The sequence below is a fragment of the Antechinus flavipes genome, chromosome 4, assembly GCF_016432865.1.
Source record: "Antechinus flavipes isolate AdamAnt ecotype Samford, QLD, Australia chromosome 4, AdamAnt_v2, whole genome shotgun sequence".
Classification (NCBI taxonomy): Eukaryota; Metazoa; Chordata; class Mammalia; order Dasyuromorphia; family Dasyuridae; genus Antechinus; species Antechinus flavipes.
The window spans coordinates 165,381,056-165,401,960 of NC_067401.1; positions in this window are offsets into that span (position 1 = coordinate 165,381,056).

Here is a 20,905-nt window from a genome sequence, read left to right on the forward strand (position 1 = left end):
GCAATGTTTATGGGACATCCAAGTTGGGTTGATCAATAAATATTTGGTGATTGTAAGTCAGGGGAGAGATTAGGACTGGATAAGTAGGTTTGAGACATAGTGAAACAATTTTCCAGCTTAAGGTAACTTAGAACTTCAGGAAAGGTCTGATTCTCTTGGGGAAAGGGGAAACACAGGCAAACTTTAGGAAATCTAGTGGGAGGTCTTAGCCACAGCACAGATCAACATCAGAGGTCCCTCCATTCTGGTTCAGTGGGCCAAATGAGAGACCTACACCAGCAGTGAAAAAGTGAATTATGAGCCCCTGAACCCCTGACTAGGCCAGGTCAACCCAGCACAGTGAGAAAGCCAGTAGTTCCTCTGACCCCAATGCAGAAAGACAGCCAGAGAGTTCTGTGCCCCTGAAAAAGAAGCTTGGGACAATTTCCCTGTGCCCTAGGAGCAGAGCTCAAGTTTTAAACATAAGCAAAAAAAAAAAAAAAAAAAAGAGTCCTGACCATAGAAAGTGACTATGGCAACAGGGAGGGTCAGAACACAAATCCAGAGGAGCACTGCAATGGCAAAATGCCTACATGTGAAGTCTCAAAGGGAGTTTTAAATTGGTTTCAAGATTAAAAGGTTCTCTTAGAAGAGCTCAAAAGGTTTTTAAAAATCAAGTAATATAGGTACAAGAAAAATTGGGAAAAGAAATGAGAGTTATGCAGGAGAATTATGAAAAAATTTTGATTAAGTTAAAAAGTTTTGTTTTGTTTTGTTTTGTTTTGCACAAACAAAACCAATGCAGACAAAATTAAAAGGGAAGCAATTAATCGGGAAAAATGTTTTACATTATAGTGTTCTGATAAGGTCTCATTTTTAAAATATAGAGAGAATTGACTCAAATTTATAAGAATTCAAGCTACTCTCCAATTGATAAATGGTCAAAGGATATGAACAGGCAATTTTCAGATGAAGAAATTAAAACCATTTCTAGTCATATGAAGAGGTACTCTGAATCATTATTGATTAGAGAAATTCAAATTAAGACAAGTCAGCTATCACTACACAGCTCCCATATTGGCTAAGATGACAGGAAAAGATAATGACAAATGTTGAAGAGGATGTGGGAAAACTGGGACACTGATACATTGTTGGTGGAGTTGTGAACAGATTAAAACCATTCAGGAGAACAATTTGGAACTATGCCCAAAGGGCTGTCAAACTGTGCATACCCTTTGATCCAGCAGTGTTTCTGCTGGACCTGTATCCCAAAGCAATCCTAAAGGAGGGAAAGGGACCCACATGTACAAAGATGTTTATGGCAGCCTTTTTTGTAGTGGCAAGAGAGTGGAAACTGAGTGGATGCCCATCAATTGGAGAATGGCTGAATAAGCTATGGTATATGAATGTTATGGAATATTATTATTCTGTAAGAAACGATCAAGAGGAGGATTTCAGAGAGGCCTGGTATACTGATGCTAAATGAACTGAGTAGAACCAGAATCATTATACACGGCAATAGCAAGATTATATGATGATCAATTCTGATGGACATGGCTCTCTTCAACAATGAGATGATTCAGGCCAGCTCCAATGATCTTGTGATAAAGAGAGTCATCTATGCCCAGAGAGAGGACTGTGGGAACTGAATGTGAACCACAACATAGTATTTTCACTCTTTTTGTTGTTTGCTTTCATTTTGTTATATTTCTTATTTTTTTTCCTTTTTGATCTGATTTTTCTGGAGCAGCATGATATTTGTGGAAATATGTATAGAGGAATTGCACATGTTAAACATATATTAGATCATTTGCCAACTGGGGAAAGGATGTGGGTGAAGGGAAAGAAAAAATTAGAACACAGGGTTTTGTAGGGATGAATGTTGAAAATTACCCATGCATATATTTTTAAAATAAAAAGCTTTAATTAAAAAAAAAGACTTCTTGATTAAAAGCCCAATGTCCCTCTCTCTCAAAAAAAAAAGTTTGCAAATTTCAACATATGTGGGATAGAAAATGCCATCCACATCCAGAGAGAGAAGTATGGAGACTGAATGTGGATTGGAGAATGGTATTTTCACCGTTTTTGTTTATTTTCTTCTCATGATTTTTCCTTTTGAATCTGATTTTTCTTGTATAACATGACAAATATGGAAATATGTTTAAAAAGAATGTACATATTTAACATATATCAGATTGCTTATTGGCTTGGGATGGATAATATAAGGGAAGGAAGAAGAAAAATTTGGAATACAAAGTGTTACAAAAATGAATGTTGAAAACTATTTTTACATGCATTTGGAAAAAATATATTATTGGGGGGAAAAAAGACCCTGGACAACATCTTTCAAGAAAACGTCAAGGAAAACTGCTCTGATATTCTAGCACCTAGTCATTGAAAGAATTTACCTATCATCTTTTAAAAGATACCCCAAAATGAAAACTCCAAGGAATACTGTAGTAAAAGTCCCGAATTATTAAAGAGAAAATGCTGCAAACAGCCAGAGAAATGATTATCGAGGAAACAATGGTGACCAAGAATGTCAAAGGTTACAGAGAATTAAAATAGGTTGAGGATTCAGAAAAAGCCATGGGATTTGCCAGATTGTTTAGTAACTTTGGGCAGAGCAGCTTCAGTTGAATTAAGAAGAGAATTAAAGGAAAGGAAGTAAAGGTACTATTATAGATGACTTCAAAGAATTTACCCACCAAAATCAGGAAAGACATAAGATGATGGAGATGGATGGATCAGGTGAGAGTTTTTTGATAGGTATGTTTATAGACTACTGGTAAATAGTATTCAGTAGAGAGTTTGAAGACAGGTGAAAGAATGATGGAGATGATAAAAGGGGAAATCTCATGGAATGGGATCATTATACAAGTAGAAGAGTTTCTGTTGGTAAGAAAAAAAGCCATCTCTTTATGTGGGAGATAGGTGAGTGTGGAGACAGTAACAAAAGGCGTCTGAGAGAGATGACATGAGGAAAAAGAGAGAAGAGGGAGCTCTTGGCAAAGGGCCTCATATTTTCAGTGAAATGAGAGCATGATTCTCAGGTGAGAAAGTGGTGGGGAAAGGAGCCATGAGAGATTTGAAGAAGATGAAAAAGTCTGGAAAAAGCTGCTGTGATGAATAGGGTAGTTAGTCAATAAGGAGGTAAAAAAGGGATTACTGTGATACAGTGAGAGCCAGTTGAGATTATTATTATTATATTGTTAAATTTGTAGTGGGATCCAGTCAGATCATTTCCTGATTTTCTTCCAACACATGAAGAGAGAAGGAGGTAATGGTGGGAGTAATTTAGAATTGAGGCTTGCCAAGGCAATATCAGTGATAGGACAAAAGGACAGAAGAATGAATAGAAAGGGACAATATAGAATACAACTGGTTCACTAAGGGAAAAGACTGGCCAATGCAGGGGTGATGACCTGGGAAAAACCTATGGTGTCAAGGGACTACAGCTTACCATAAAATACATAGTTGGGGGTGGCAGGACAGAAGGAGAAGTAGAATGGCAAGAAATTCTGATCAGAGTGTGATATGACTTATTACAATTTATCATATATCTGTGTACATGTCTCCTATTTTTTTCTGCCTTAGATATAAGCTCCTTGAGGGCAAAACATGTTCCTTTTTTCATTTCTAAATTTCTAAATACCAGATAGAATATCAGATACACAGTAAGCTTATTATTTGATTGATATGTTGAGATGTGTTGTATCTCTTCCAAAATTCTAGCACTCTGGAATAGACACTTAATTCTCATCATTCAGGAGAATCTAGTGTACTTAGTTAGATTTTCTACTCATGATTCCTAGTCATATCCCAAGAATTCCTCTCATATCTCCCAAAAGGGCAAATTGAGGAGGAGGGATGCATGGAGTTCGGGGGGTTTCATTGCTTTCTGGGAGAATCCCACCCTGACTGAATTAGCAGTACCCCAAAGAAAATCTCTCAAGTACCTTCTCTTCTCTCCAAAATGTGCTCCTGTACCCTTTGCTCCCTTTTTTGCTGAGTAAGCAATGAATTTCCCCTTGGCAGAGATCCCTCTGTAATAGAAAGCAGCCGTGAGCCCAAGCCGGCCCCACTTGATTGGCTTCCTCTGTTGGCCATTGACCCACATCTGCTCTGCAACTCTTATCTCAAAATCCCTTTACTCCAACAGCTTTCAGCTGTTCTTCCTGCACATTACTCAGCCCTCTTCCTGACCTTCAACCTTGTTTACACTTGGACTCCTGGTCTACCCTCCTTTCTCCTCCCCCCCAAACCCCAACACCACACACACAGACCTCCTGTGGGATTCCCAGGCTCCAGAGAAGATTCAGAGAGAAACCTGAAGATGGAAGTCTAACCTGAGGCAATTTGGAAACCATCCAGTCTGTTGCTGAAGCAAAACTCCTGGGTAATTTCTTGACTGCCACTTCTTTGTAGATATTTTCTCCTGGACTCTGAAATGACCTTGATGTTGTTTATAATTCTCTTCCACTCCACCCCCTTTGGGTTTAGTAATAAATGTGAGCCTGAATTCTAATGACTATAACTCAGTTGAAAGGGATCTAAAAAGGGTGCCTTAGTTTAACAAGTGCCTGAATGGGAATTCCTTCTATCATATCCCTGACAAGTGGCCGGGCAACCTCCATTTGAAGGGGAGCCCTCTGCCTTCCAAGGAAATCCAAGGAAAATTCTCCTTTACATACATTGTAGAGCCAGAATCTGTCTCGGAAACTTATCAGTCTTGGTTCCGTTCTTTGGAGGCCATACAAAATAAATCTAATCTCTCTTCTCGAGACAGTATCTCCAATACTTGAAACCTCTAAATAGAGGCTGGAGCAGCCAAAAGGTCAACTTCTGTGACTTCGGAGTTGTCCTGCTTGAAGAGGAAAGTCAGAAAGCAAACACAAGGGAACATTCAAGATGTTTCTCCATCCACATAGTCTCTACTCTCTAAGAGAAGGAGGGGATATCATTAAGTCTTTGACAGTTTCCCCAGGGCATAGAGTAGTAGGACTTTGGATCTAGTAGCTTTTAGCCCTGTTCTTTCTTTCAAACAGGGAGAAGAACACTTTTTTTTGGGGGGGGGGGCTGGTTTTCTTGCCCTCAGGATATTAGGGCTTCAACTCTTTTGTACCTAATTGAAAAAGCCCAGGGCTACTGGAAAAATTACTGAACCCTCTAGCTAGCCCTAACAATCTTTAAGGGCCAGAACTGAGAGCTTTGGGGTTTGTTGGGAATTTGCTCAGTGGGCTGAGAGAAAACTGTATTCTCCATGGAAATGGGGAGGGGGTAAAAAAAAAAGGAGGGGGTACGACAAAGGTATCTAGAAACTTCAAAAAGTCATTTAAAATCGTGAAGACTGACGGGTTGGGATTTTCTGCTTTAGGGAAGAAGCTTTTTTGATCAAGGAAATCATCCAAGTGTTTACAACTTTGAAAGGGCCAGAAATCTGGAAGTGGAAAGTGACTAAATATTAACAAATAAGAATTTCTTTTTAAAAATTTAATTATTCTTTATTTTCAGATCTGCATTTGCTGCCTTCCACCTCTTTCTCCTTCTTCAGTTGAAAAAGCAAGAAAAACAAAACTTCCCCCTACAAACATGGATTGTAGAACAAAACAAATTTCCAAATTGGAGATACAGAAAAAAGTCTAAATCTGTATTCCTAATTCGTCACCTGTGAGAAGGCCAGAGGGGCAGCTAGGTGATAGTGGATAGAGCACTGGCTGGGAATCTGAATTGGGAAAACTAATCTTCATGACTTCAAATCTTATATACTTACTAGCTGAACCTGAACAAGTCAATTACTCTGTTTGCCTCAGTTTCCTTATCTGTAAAATGAGTTGCTAAAGGAAATGGCAACCAGTTTAGTATCTTTGCTTAGAAAATCCCAAATGGAAGGGACTTAAAGTGGGGAAATGGAGCACCAGCCTTTAATCAGGAGGACCTAAATTTAAATCTGGCCTTAGACACATGACATTCACAAGCTGTGGGAGCCTAGACAAGTCACTTAACCCTAATTGCTTCACCCAAAAACTACCCACCATTAATAAAACCAAATGGGATCACAGTCAGACACATGAGTAACATGTTTTATATCGAGGCATTTGGAATTATGATTGGTCAGTGTATTGATCAGAGTTCCTAGTCTTTTAAAGTTACTTGTCTTTACAATATTGTTGTTTTCGTATAAATTGTACCTTCATTCTATATCAGTTCATATAAAATCTTCAAAGATTTCTTTGAAACCATTTCCTTCATCTCAGTATTTCTTAAGCCTCTGCTACTATATAGGTCAGATAATGCTGTGAGTTCTGGAAACACTAAAACACTGGCTTAAGTGAATTGGATAGAGAATCTTATTCCATATCGCAGTTCTTCCTAGAAGAGGCTCTCTAATTTATGGTAAGATTGTACTTTTTAATGCTTAGATCCCTAATTCCTATAATTGTTTGTTATGCAAGAATTACTCAACCTTTCTAGGGTACTCTGTTCCAGAAATACCTCTTCCTGATCTTGATCTCCCCTCTCCTCCCTATGAGGCTTGTAGTGTGTGTGTGTGTGTGTGTGTGTGTGTGTGTGTGTGTGTGTGTGTGTTGGGGGGTGGTGCGAGAATGATGGGAGTGGTACAGATATCTGTGGTTCTTTAGTGTGAAGATCTCATTGGAGCTGCAGATCAGCACCTTATTTGTAATTTTGTCTTAGAGGGAACTGAATGCATTAAGTAAACTGACTTACTGAGGCTCATATTGCCAGTAGAGGTGAAAGAGATGCTCCTGACTTCCTCTCTATTAACCACCTCTTATGACAGCAATCATGTTGGTAGCTAGGTGCCCTATATTTGTAGTCAGTAAGAATGGAGTTCAAAGATGATCTCAGACATTTACTAGTTGTGTGATCTTGGACAAGTAATTTAACTTTTGCCTCCCTCAGTCTCCTCATTTGTAAAATGAGAATAATAACAGCACCTACCTCACAGGATTATTTGGAGGATCAAATAAATTAGTGCATACAAATTCCTTTACAAATCTTAAAGCACTATATAAACAATAGTTATTTATTAGCTATTACCAATCGCTAATACTAGAGTGTTAGAGCCAAAAGGGACAATCTAGACCCACTACTTTTTTTTTTTTTTTAACAAATGAAGGAAAAAAAAAACCCAAGGTCACACAACTAAATAGTGCGGAATTTGGAGGAAGTTTTCTGATTTTTTGAGTGATTTTTTCCTACTTGCTATAAAGAATCACTACTAAAGTTCCATCCAAAAACCCTACCAATATAAGAAAAGAGGGTAATTTAGATGTACTCTAATGAGAATTCTACTCTCATTTGGCTACTTTTTGAAATATTAAACCTAATACTTGATTTTTGTGACAATTCCACCAATTGCCCGAAAGCATTTGTATACTCTTATCTATCCAAAATTTAAAAAGAGAATTAAAAATAGATTCTTGAAATACTTGCAGACACTTTAGAAAAAGCAGGATATAAAATTATTGATTCCAAATCAATTGAGAGATGATCTGTAGATGTGTACTTAATAAAATTTTTTCATGTGCCTAACTCGTTTAAGATAAAGAACTTTCCTTCTGACTATCTGGTATTTTGGTTCGGGCCATTTTCCAGAACATTCTACGACTAGGATGGGGAAACCTGCAAATCGAGAAACCAGAAAGAAAATTTTGAGTTTTTCCTTAGTGAATTTACTCACGCTGCCTCTTCCCTCCCTTCACCCAAAGGAAAAATGTAAAGATAAAGAATCACCTCTACTTCCTTTCCTCCTTCAACCTTAACCTAAGTGTCAGGTTGGGGTTGTGTTCAAATATCTTACTGACAGGCAACACATATATTGGGATTGTCATAAAGCAACTCTTCTTGGATTAAACTGAAAACACAAACGGGAAGAAGACGGAGAAAAAAGTGAAAACTATGCAGAGTTTGTGTGGGGCGCAAACTCTCCCTATAAACTAGGTGACTGGGCCCACCCCCTCGGAGGAGATTGTAGCGAGGTCTGGATCTTTTCAGGCTCTCATAGGCTGGGGCTCCAGGCACAAACAAAGGGAGAGTCTTGCTGGAAGCAGGGTGTACTCGCGGATTGGTTGAGTAGCTGAGTGTGTGAGAAATGAAATTGGGCTAGGGAGGAGGAGGTGGTAGTGTTCTTCTTGGGGGGGGGGAGGGGGAGAGAGGGGGGAGAAGAAGGGGGGAAAGAAGGGTTATTTTTTTTCTTTTGCAAGTCTTAAGGTGGTTCTTGGTTTGTTACAGGCTGAGAAGCCGCACCGCTTTTAGATCATTTAGTCAATACGTGCTAATCGATGGGGGATGGGGTGAATGGAGGGCTCCAATAACATCTAGAGAACGTGAACTAACTTACCTAAAGTGTTGCTGACGGTGGATTTTAACTGCAGGAATACAACTGGAATTTTTTTGTTTGTTTGGTCATCCTGAGCGGGTGGGTTCTACCTCCTTAAAAGAGGCGTGGCGAAGTACTTCCATTGACTAAATTTGCTCGCGTGGGAAAGGCGAGACGGAAGAAGCAGAGCCCTCCCTTCCCCCAACCCCACAGCCTTCCCGCCTCCGCCCCCCCTCCCCTTGTCTCCCGCCACCACCCGGGTCCCTTCCTCCCTCCCCTCCCCTTCTACCTCTCGCCTGGGGTACTCCCAGACTGAATCCTTGGCCACCGCCACCCCCTTTTCTCCGCCTGTTCTTACTCTCTCTTCTTCCTCTTTCCCCGGGGGTGAGACCTGAAGCAGGAAGCTGCCGGCGGAGGCAGCGCCTGGGGCTTTGCATTTCGGCAGCTCGGGATAGGATCTGGAGAGAGCTAGTGGCGGTGGCGTAAGCCGCAGCAGCTCCCAATTTTTGCGGAGCCTCTGCCTGCTGGGCCCCTGAGCTGGCCGCGGCTAGAAGAAGGATGGAAAAGATGCTGGCAACTCCCGAAGGCTATGGGGACCGAGAAGGGGGTGCCGGGGCCACCCCTCCTGCGTCACACTGGATGCTACAAACCTCGCCGCTGGCAGATGGAAAAGCTGAACTAGGGCAGCTTTTTCGCACTTCTTTTTCTTGGGGGCTCCCCAAGTACCTTGGCTGAGAACCCCGATCCCCACCCCCAACTTTTTCTGAGGCCTTAGAGCAGATACTTGCAAGCTGCAGGATGGAAAATAGCCCAGATTGGTGACCTCTCAGAGGCGCAAAAGCGGAGCAAGGAGGGAGAGAAGTGAAGCAAAGAACCGGCCAGCCCCTGGAGACCCGGACTGGAGCGGACCGCTTGAAGCCAAGCTATGCGGACAGCGGACGGCGTCGTGTTGAATCAGAACAATACCCCTCCCCACTGTCCCCGTGGGTTATTATTATTATTATTTTTTAATGATAAGAATGGGATTTTTCCCCTCCTCAGTGGCAAAAGGATGTCATTCCCTCCCCCTAAAAGGTCAGCCAAGGAGAACCCCACAAGCGGGGATGGTCTCGGTTGTTGCTGAACATGCGGCTGCAGCTTGACGGGGAGAGAGATGGGATGGGGGTGGAGTGGGGGTCGTAAATTCCTTCTCTGTAGCTTTCGGAAGCTCAGAAGGGTCAGAGGCTCAGGAGAGTTGCCAGGTACGTGCGGTTTTCATTATTATTATTATTATTATTAATTTTCTCTCCAAAAGAAAAGGGAGAATAAAATCGCCGCTGGTGTGTAAGTGGTTTTCTTGTAAACGTGTCTTTACTCGGGGTTGGGGATCGGAAGCAATTAAGCCACTGTGGGAGTTGAGTTATAGGCTGGTTCCAGCTTCGCAGCCCCGTGATACAGACCTTATTCAAACTCCTAAAGCATGCTGGGGCCGGGGGCGCGGAAGGAGTGTATGTGTAGGCAAGATGCCGCGCTTGGAGTGAATTTTCCTCCCTAGCCTCCGGCTTCTAGCTGCACAAAGTGCTGCCGGGACCAGAATTTCTCCAAATTCCAAGCCCGTTCACTTGGCGCGCTTTATTGTCCGAAGACACAACTCCCTCTCTGATACTTATACCTTTCTCAAAAGCGACCAAGAATCGGTCTTAGCGGGTGGAAGGAGCCTTCTTCCGTGCATCCTAGGGCACTCGGTATTATAATGTAGAAAAAACAGGCGCTGTTCACCTACTAACTTATTTCTCTCGAGGAGTACTTCTCTGGCGGCTAATCATTCTTTCCCCATCCCCAAGTCGCCTTCCCCTCCCCCACACTCACAACAACAAAAAAACCTATCAATTTTTCTTTTAAGTTTAGGGTTTTTTTTTTTTTTCAATTCCCCCAACAATCTTTTGAGAGGTCTACCTTTTGAGAATAAACGAAATATGGAAAGAGAACAGGAAATCCATTTTATATTAAGCTATTTTAAGAGAGCTCACCTTTTTCCGCCCCCGCCCCCCTTACAGATGAGAAAAGTATTTCTCTTCCTAATCTTAGTTAAGAACTTAATTTTGCATTTGATTTGCTTCTGCTTCCTTTTGTTTGAAAATTTTCCGTCCGTTATAAGTAGGAGAGGAGAAAGACCTTATTTAGCTGGTACTTTGTGTCTCTTCCTGTAAACCCCCTCCGGATGAAATGAATTTATATCTAAGCAGAAAAATGAACGAAACTTGGTGATGGGGGGTTGGGGAGGGTGAGGGGAGAGGCTTTGGCTCCTTCCTCATTTCTCTCATAAATTAAGCAGAACAAAGGGTTTGCGCCCAGCCGAGGGAGAGGGGAATGAGGGCTGGAAATTGCCTCCCGTGGAGGCAAGTTTGGAAAAATAGAGCCAAAGAAGTTTGTCTCCTGAAAGTCTTGGATGCTACACCCTCTAAAGGTGTGATGTATGTGTGTGTGTGTGTGTGTGTGTGTGTGTGTGTGTGTATGTGTATGTAACGTGGTGTAAATCCTGAATGCTGCTGGTGTGGTATTTGTGCCTTGGTGCCTTCTCAGCCTACGGTGACTTTGGCAGTCCCAAGAAGGCGCCGGCCCAGGGAAGAGAAGGTCCGGGCCGCTTCTCCTGAGGGACTTTGGCCTTCCCTTTCTCCCAAAAGCAGCTCCAACGCCTCCTCCTGTAAAGGAGGGAACGAATTTTTCTGTGGCGGGAGAATTCCAAGTTTCGGTTTCAATGTCCAGAGGAACGAGTGTGTGTGTGTGTGTGTGTGTGTGTGTGTGTGTGTGTGTGTGTGTGTGTGTGTGTGTGTGTGTGTTTTGACAATCAGGCAGCTTTCGCCTTAAAAAAATCCCTTCCAAGCTGTCTAGGTCCATTCAGCGACCCTGGATTCCCCAGCCTAAACCAAGGAAAATTTATTTTTCCCTCAAAATAAAACCAAACCAGCCAGAAAGCGTCAATTTCCTTTGGAAAAAGGCACTGAAGATTTATGTTTCCCCGAATTCCCCACACTCTAATTATCCCTATTTTTAGTTGACTTATGGACGGTGACCACGCTAAGCATTTTTCATTTGGAGCTTTCGTTTTCTTTCTTTTTTTTTTTTTTCTTTAAAGAAAATAGATGAAAAACTTCAGAGACGTATTCCGCTTTGAGGACTTTAATTCTCGGAGGGGGGGGGTGCACCGCAGGACTAGAAATTAAGGGGCTTTATTCTTTCCCCACATACCGTTTACATTTAAAATTTTTTGTACACAATTTTTTTGAGTGTTTACCCCCCGAGTCCTAGGGCTACACTGAAGCAGAAGAAAGAACAATTTCCCTCACACATCTTTCCTTCTTAGGAAACTTCCTTTTTTCTTCTACCTGCATTCAGGCTGAGACAGTTTGGCGACGGGGTTTGAAATCCCAGCACCGCTGATGTCTAGTTGTATATTCATCTAGTTAGCCCCGTTGCTTTTTCTAGACGTTGACTTTTGATTTTCCCCAACGTCTCATGGCTTCCGATGGATTTTTCATTGTGCGGTTTCTTTGGCGGGGTCCTACGTTTCTTTACGCTTGCCCAAAGTTTTTCAGACGTGGTGGCAGGCCCAGACCCTCGCCTTTCGTCCCACTCAACTTGAACTGAGTAAGGGAAGGGGGACGATATTTCCTTTCTCCTAGCACCCAGTTGAGAATCGGAGGCAAATTTCTTAGTCTGACCAATATCCTAAATGTCTTTTTCCTGGGAGTGGGGGCTCGAGAGAGAGGAAAGAAGTTAGAATGTCGGTTTGCTAAGGGAGGTTGAAGGGATTTCTGCCTTCTATATTTGAGCTTTGGTGTGGGGGAAGGAGTGGGTGGGGAGACTCCCTGCTTCCCTCTCTCCTGAGGCCTGTCTTGTCCCCACACCCCTCTTCCTTTGTTTTGCTTTCAAGACAGTGAGTTAGAAGCAGCAGGAAAAAATAATTAGATGGAAATCAAAGATTAGACGAGAGAACGGCGGACTGAAAAGAGAGACTGGGGCCAGGACACTCGCCCGGCGCCTCATAAATCTTTTTCCAGGCTTTTGTCTTCATCTTCTGTCCCATCCCCTTTGAATTTCGAAACTTATCGACCAGTTCTGCTCCAACCTTTAGCTTTTTGAGGGTGAAGGAAAAGAATCCAAGGATCTTACTTTCAGATATCTATCCAATTTCTAAGTTCTTTTAAAAACAAGTGTATTCTGAAAGGTTTTCGAATGAATAATTAGTTATTTGATTTAATTCTTTTGGAAGAGAAAGGAAGTTGAATTTAGGCTTTCGTCAGATCCCACCCCATTCCCATAGAGAGAGAGAGAGAGAGAGATCAGTTAATAGCAATCAATAAAAAAAAAATTCCATTATGCCCAGATCATCTGCAAAGGTGTTGGATTACACCCCACCTCAACTGTGACTCAGTTTCCCTGGAAAATTGTTAATCTCAAAGGGGATTTATCATGGGGGGGGCGTCTTTATAGATGAGTCTTCCCATTTCTATAAATATTCTAGATTGAGTATGGGTGTGTAATAGACCAAGTTTCTCTGTATGTATGCCTGTATATGCTTGTGTCTTATTGTGCGTGTGTGTATGTGTGTACGTATTGAGGGATACATACATCTTGCCTTTTCTATGTTGCCCATTTAATGTGAGCTCAAGAATGAACAAGAAGGACGTTGGAGGACTACTAAACCCTGTGTCTTGTATTACTTGTACAAATAAGACACATTAGAGAAAGAAGTGACCTTAGAAATGATCATTTTGTACATTTACAATTCCCACACACATATACCGCACACACACTTTTTTGTGTGTCTCTATTTAGGAGGTCTTAAAGTTTAGATTTACAGTTATTATTTTTCTATACAAATTAATTAGGAAAATCACTATTACTGCTCCCTTTCCAACTAAAAGGCTGGAGAAAATATGAGGACGGGAGTATCTTGTTTTTTTGAAAAAAAATTATATTCTCCTTATGTTGTGCCCATTTCTGACCTTTTCCTGCTGTTAAAAAAATATTGCCACATTTAATTTTTGTAACATTGAGATATAGAAAGGGGAGCCAGCATTTTGAAGTAATTTGATAAGCCATCAAGTAGCGAATCTGAAAGGTAGGCTGACTGCACAGGTATAGTTTCTTTATAACCTGAATTTACAATGAAAGCATTCTCCTTTATGGATATAATAGATTAGATTTCACAACTTAATTCACCAGAATGGCTCCGTTTAAGGGAGCTCCGGCTGATTTTATTATGCCAAGCCAAATTGGATGTTTGTGGTCTTAACAAAAAACGATTGTGACGTGAAGATATATAATTTTAAAAGTAAAATAAAGCAGGGACTCAACCCTCTCTTTTCCTCCCCCTTCCCTCTTTCTCTCCCCCCCGCCCCCGTTTCGGAAACACTAATAATCTTTGTGATTGGCTAGGGAATTTGAACACCCCCTCTTCTAAAAAGGCAGGAAAGGAGGGTAGGAAGTGAAGGGATTGAGAGAACTTCCCTCTTTTATTAGCAAGGGCTCTGGGTCTTTTGGGGATTGGGGAACTAGCTATAACCAGTGCTCCTCCCCCTCCCCTTACTTGCTCCCCGTGGGCTTCGTTCCAGCCCAGTTGCAGGAAACTGTCCCGATGTATTTGGTTGAGGGTGAAAAGGGAAAAAAGAGATCGTTCTGATTTCTCCAGTCCAGCCTCTATTTCAGGGAGCAGGTTGGAAAGAAGAGAGCCTTTGTTGACCTTGGTGGAAGAGCTTCCGCCTCAATTCACTTCCTACCCCAACTCCCTTGCCTTGGACCTCTTCTTTTCTTTGGCAGCCTGATAGATTGAGATGGTTAGAGCTAGACTGCCCCTCTCCTAAAGGCTCCTTCCACTTCAAATGCTGCAGAAAAGGGCAAGGGTGTATTTTTCCTTCACTAATGTTCTGAGTACAAATCGTATCAAATCTCTCTCCCCCCCCCTTCCCCAGTCTTTAATCTAGGCACCTCCAAACACACACTTTGCAAGGCCAAAATCTCCAGGATCCCGTAGTCCATATTTCCCCTGAGCCCCAGTTTCCAAAAAGAAGAGAGAAAACATGAGCCAGCGTTTTATTAATTGCCTGCTCTGTTTCGGTAGGGATTGTAATCTCCGGATAGTCGCTCTTCTTCGGAAAAGGGAGGGGAAGAGCGGCTGTGATGTCCGTGTAATACGCAAGGTACCAACTGCCTCGTGGTGCGGATGTGGTCGGAGCTGGCTACAATGTATCTCCATCCCGATCCCTATCCCCTTCCAGGCACAAAAACTCTCACTCAGTCCAGGAACAAGCATTAAACAAAACGAGTAGCTGCTAGGTACAAAACGCGCCACTTGGCCCCTACCCCTAAGGAGTTTTACACCAGTAGAAACTGGCTGCCAAGCCGGGTGTACGTTGAGACCTCTAGGGTTTATGCGCATATGCTTCTCCTCTATAGACTAGGTCCGAGGCGTTTATCCTGGTCACCAGCGCCCGGGGGAAAGCCTTTCCTTCTCTTCTGGACTTGGAGAAAATCCAAGTAGGGATGGAACAGACAGCGGTGGAAGCAATAGGTGTGGGTCGGCTCTCCTAGGCCCCCGTGCATTAAATAGGAGGTCTTTTGGATTAGCCGTCTCTTTCGTATTTGTACTGATACCCACGCAAGCCCACGTGCGCCGGCACTCACGGAAATTCAGTCTGTAAGGGGGAAAACATCCTGCAAGGTAAGGGCTGGAGGCCACAGACCCGAGCAGATTCGTCCGGTTTTCGGAAGTCCGTATGCAGGAAACCAAACAAATCTCAAGGCGGAGGGAGGAGCAGTGACAATACAGAAAACGAGACAAGACGGGGCAAAGGAGAGGGCCCCGGTGCTTGGGCCTCTTCCCCCCTCCCCCTCAGCTGCTCGCACCGAAGCACTTGGCTGTCGCTTCTCATTAAAGTAGTCCTCTGTTCTCCGGAGAGTGGCGGCTTCACCTCCCCCTTTCTTCTCCCCCATCCCCCATTTCTTTGGTGCTCTGCTGCTGGCAGATTTGAGCCCAGAAAGCCGGGGGGTGGGGGGAAGAAGAGAGGAGAACAAGCCGAAATCTTCGTAGATTTAGAGCAGAAAGGTACTTTAAAAGTCATCTTGTTCAATGATACTCCCTTTTAAACTACCTAAGTAAACGGAGGCTCAGAGAGTTTAATGGGCCAAGCTATTAGAAGCAGGATGCTAGTTAGCATTCGAATCTTGGTCCCCTAACCCCCAATCCAGGGGTCTTTCATTGTACTTCCCTCCCTGGCAGTGTATGAGGTCCTTCTGCCGACTCCTCTCCTTCCCTCGCCCTCATGTCCCCTATTCCAGCTACTGCAGTCCCTTCCCTGCCTTCTACCAGTCTAGCTCCTCTCTCCCTACCCCCATCTCCAGCCCCTATTCTCTAGGCTCTTATTTTCAGAGCTCAGCTTCCTGCGATTCACATGTATACGGCTGCGACCCCAGCGAGTCTCCTACATTGGGGCATCAAGCTCCTGTGGGGCCTCCCGCACAATCCTATTCTTGAGGTCGCCTTGAAGGCTCTGGGGGGTGGGGGTGGGGAGGAGAAAAGAGAGGGGGAGGGGATCAAGTTCTCGTACCCTTTTCACAGTCTCTCCTTCTCCCTCTCCCTCTCTTCCTCTTCCTCCCTCTCTCTCCCTCTCCTTCTCTTCCTCACTCTCTCTCTCTCTTCCTCTCCTTTTCTCTCTCTCTCTCTCCCCTCCTTTTCTTCCTCCCCCCCTTCCTCCCACGTGGTCCTTCTGGTCTTCTTGGAGCCCACAGCCTCCAGAGTTTGGAGTGTGAGCTAGGGCTACTAAAGCATGAGTGAGAAAGAGCATGTAAAATTTTAAGTTGTTATGTTGGGGCTGAGTGAGAATGAGCGTGATTATGAATGTGTGTGTTAAATTAAATCCTCCGTGTTCCTGACCTTGTTTTTTCCTCAAGGCTGATAACGACAGCAGCTGTTTCTCTAGAATTACTGCTGCTGGGTTTCTCATTTTTACCTTTGTTGCTGCTGCTGCTGCTGTTGTTGTTGTCACAGTCTGCTGGAAAAAATACTCTAGTCTCAGAAAGTTTAACAATAAGTCTGGTGGATTTCTGAAGAAAGATACCTTTTTCTGGTCCTGGATGGGAGAGCCAGGGCCATTTGCGTGCAAATACGTCCTAAGGTCTCCATCCATTTCTCTCTCAGCCAACTTCCTTTTCTCCTTCTAATAGACTGAGAACTGGAAAGTTTCCAAAGTCCCCCTTTGCCTTTAAAACTTTCAACCCATTCTCAGTCCCTGCAGATGAAAAACAAACAAACAAACAAACAAACAAAACAACTTTTTGCCCAGACTGTTACCATAGGGCAGCTTGTGAAACTATCTGCCATTTTTTCCTTTCCTCCATTTTTCCTTCTCTTCAAAACCTTTGAGAAAAAACCTGCCTCTTCCTTCCAAACAGGGCCCAGCACTAGAAAAGAATCCATTCTTCTCCAGATTACAAATGAACAGCTGTTTTCCATCCTCAGCAAAAATAAGAGTCATCTCCCCTTTCTCTCAGGTATAGATCTGCACTCTACCTCCTCTGGAAAGTTGCTCTCAGGTCTTGGAAGGCAGCATTTTAAAAATCCCTGTAGTTCTAAAACGTTCTTCATAACTGTTTTTTTTTTTGGGGGGGGAGGGAAGGTAGACACTGCTAAACTTCTATTTTTGTTGTTATTGGTGGTAGTGTTTCATCAATCCTCTTGTTCCTGGATTCAGTTATTTTCTACATTTTTAGGGGCAAACCCTCTCTGACATTTTCCCCAAGCAGTAGACAATTGTGATTCTCCAAACAGCCTACCTTGACCTTTCCTTTAGCTATCTATTTCCCTTCCCCCAATCCCAATAAACTGTTGCAGATATGAGGCATCTCCCTCCCCTGGAATCCTCCCTTGGTTTTAACATAAAAACTCAGAGTTGGTTAAAAATTAACCCTCTTTAGTTCAATGGTGTGAGGGAGTTCTGGGAGAAGGGGCACTGGAACCCTGGAGAAAAATGCTGTCTTCCCTAAAGGGGTAACATGGTCCAACAAAGTGATCCTGCTTTTGAAAAGGATACAGGATTTCATCCACTTCCATCCCCGATCCCATTCTTTAGTTTTTCTGATTTCCATTTAAATGTCTCATTTCCCCTCCCCCTACCTTCAAGCCTATCCGCCTCAAGGAACTACTGAGTCCTAAACTGGAGGATTTAGAAAACAATGTGATTAGTTTTTTTAGGGAACACGGGAGTCAGGAAAGGCTTGTAGTCTCCACTGAACTTTTAACTTAGAACCTCCAGTAAATTTTCTGGACACTTATCTTCCCTGTCTATGAAATGAGAGGAATCCTTAGCCTTTTTCCACACAACATTGAACATCCCAGGAAAATCAAGCCTGGAAGAAGAAAGACCACTGGAAAATCTATTTTTGGTATCTCTGTTTTATTGATCGGATTTCCCTATAGATCCTGTAACTCTTTTCAAATGATGATCAATATCTATTCCCTATGGTTCACGGGAGGGGAGGGAGAGAGCAATGAGGCACAAGAGGGATTTCATTCTCCGATGTCAAGTGCCACATCTGGGCTAGAATTTCCCATAGTCCTCTGGGGGCCCTGCAGAAACAATACTTCAACCTTCCTCAAATGTCATCTGACCCTTCTTAGAAAGGGGCCAGGATGGGGAAACAGAAAGGGTATGGATTGTAAGAGATTAGAACTCGTGAGTATCAGTGGACACACCCACTCTCACCACGTGATCTGAACCCCCAAAGGAAACCAGTCTCTTTGTGCTGACTCGGGCTTTGCTCTCTCTTGCCCCTATTAATCTACTGATCATTTCATACTAGTAACCCAGATAGTAGATCCTCTTTAGTTTTCTTCCAAGGCCTGCTTTATTGCTTCACTATTTAACCTTCCAGACTTCCCCCTTATATAAATATACCAGATAAATAGATTCCCTCCTTCTCATTCTCCTAATAGTGTCCATAAATTTATTTACATTTCTAATATGCCAGGTACTTTAACATGACACACTGCATCATCTGGCCTGTACTAAAGATAGGGATTGAACTTTAGTCTCCAAGCAATTAAGGCGGCTGGAACTGTACTTCATTAATGGTTGTTATGCAATAAAAAACGATAAAAACGGCCCTTATTTGTGATATAAAAATGCAATTTGTTTTAATTTATATTTCTAAATACTTCTGAGTTTCGATGAGAGCCCTTCCAGGTCATTTGTCATTGGGGTGGGTGATTCACTGACAGTTTAGGATGGGGACCAGAAAATGGCAGACTGTAAGGAAATCAGAAATAAGATCTGATGGTGGGGTAAGGCAGAAATTGAGCAGAGAGTACATGAGAAGATGGAAAGAAAAAAGTTAGAGAAGGAAGTAGAAGGGGGGAAAAGGGAAAAGAGTGAAAATGTGTAGTGAGTTTTGGCTGATTAGGGATAAATATTCTTTACCACTTCTATAAAAGCTGTTTCCCTTTTCCTTCCATAAGGCTATAAGAGAAACTGATTTTTTTTTGTGTGTGTGTGTGTGTGTGTGTGTGTGTGAACCATCCCCTTATGATATTCCTGGAACATATATAACATATATATGTTCTTGGAACATATATAAAGAAACCAGCAAGGTGAGAAGGTAGAATACATAACAGACAGGACAGTGGACTTGAAGTAAAGATTTGGGTTTGAGGTTAGATGGAACAGTGGATCAGCCCTGGAGTCAGGAAGTTCTGAGTTCAAATCTGGCCTCAGACACTTAACACTTCCTAGCTGGGTGACCCTGGGAAAGTCACTTAACCCCATTTGCCTTGGCAAAAAAAGAATTCAGATCCCACCTTAGATGCTTACTAGATGTGACCTTGGTGTGCCTCATTTTCTTATCGAGAAGGAGGGAGAGAAAGGAAAGGAAGAAGAAAGAAGGGGAGAGGAAGAAAACAAAGAGAGAGGGAAGGAGGAATGGAGAGAGGGAGGGAGAGAGAGGAAGGGAAGAAGACAGACAAAGAGGGAGAGAAAGGGAGGAAGGAGAGGAGGAGAGAGAGAGAGAGGGGAGAAAGAAAGAGGGAGGGAAGGAGGAAAGAATAGAGGAGAGAGAGAGAGAGAGAGAGAGAGAGAGAGAGAGGAGAGGGAGGAAGGGAAGAAGAAAGAGGGAGGGAGAGGGAGAAAGATGGGGAGGGGAAGAATTAGCAAGACAAAGAGAGAAGGAAAGTAGTGAAAGAGAGAAAGGACCTCCATGATTAAGGCCAACTGAAAAGTCTTCCAACTCCAATTCTCTTACACTTGGTATCTCTACTATGCACTTATGTTCTAATTTAAATAATAATTCCACTTCACATGCATTTTTGAAGCTCCCATAGTGTGTAAGACAGTGAAAAATAGTCCCTGCCTTCAAGGATACAATATGAAAAAAGATTAGAATATATGTAATATTTGGGGAAGGAAAGAGAAAGCATTCCATAGGAAGTAATATATAAACTGAACTTGGAAGAAAGCTAGAAATTCTAAGAAGCAGACTAGGAAGCCACTGGCCCCCTCTCCCCCCATTCCAAAATCAAGCAAAATGACCTTAACTTTGCAGAATGATAGGCTTTTACCCTACTGTGTTAACTCTTCTGCATCTCACATGACTAATCATTAGATCATTTGGCAAAATTCCTTTTAAATATTGTTCTGTATATAGCTCTGATGGGCAGCATGTTATTATTTCTTCGCTTACCTAACCCCATCATCTCTGCTCTTGGAGGAGGAGGGGAATTTGGGTCTGGGGATATTTGTTCTTTTCCTAACCTTGCACAGAGCTGGCTAAAGAGCTGGTTTGTCCTCCTTCCAGATCACCCCTAGTTTCAGACACCACTAGGTTTTTTCCAGATTGCCCTTTCACTGACTTCATTGCTACTCCACAGGGCTCTCCAAGGATACTTAGACTCTCCTTTCCCCTCCAATGAATTTTCCTGCAGCCTCTCAGCTCCTTCCACTTTTCTTTGGGAAGCCTCAGCTTGCTGAGTTAATTGGCAAACTTTCCCAGAAGTAAACTTGAGTGATGGAAATTAATAATTTCCCTGGCTTTGTACTCATTACTAATCAAGTCGGCTGGGAGGACTAGGTCTCAGGGCGAGTCAGAGGACGCCTGAAAAGCCATTAGCAAGAAAGAGAAGATCTTCAGGGTGCAAGGGGGGTCCCCCATGCAATTTACCAGCTCTAGAAGTCACAGCCCTCGCTCCAAGCACAACAGTGTACAGGTGCAGAGATGGTGGTGATGCTTTTAAAATGATTAGTAGCAATTATTGTCCCATACTGATTACATATTGCACCAGTGAAGGAGTCAAGAGACCTGAGTTCTAATCCTGACTTTGCTGCTACTAACTAGCTATGTCACCTTGAACAAATACTTTTCATCTCTCTGACCTCAGTTTCTGTATTTCTAGATTGATAAAACTAGGTGAATGAATGAAAGAATTTATTAAGCATTTGCTATATACATGTTTAGATGATTTCTAAGATTCCTTCTAGCTGGAACAATTTATGGTTCTTATGGAAGAACCGTTCCACAAGTAGGGTAGGAAATTAAGGCAAGATGCTGTACAGA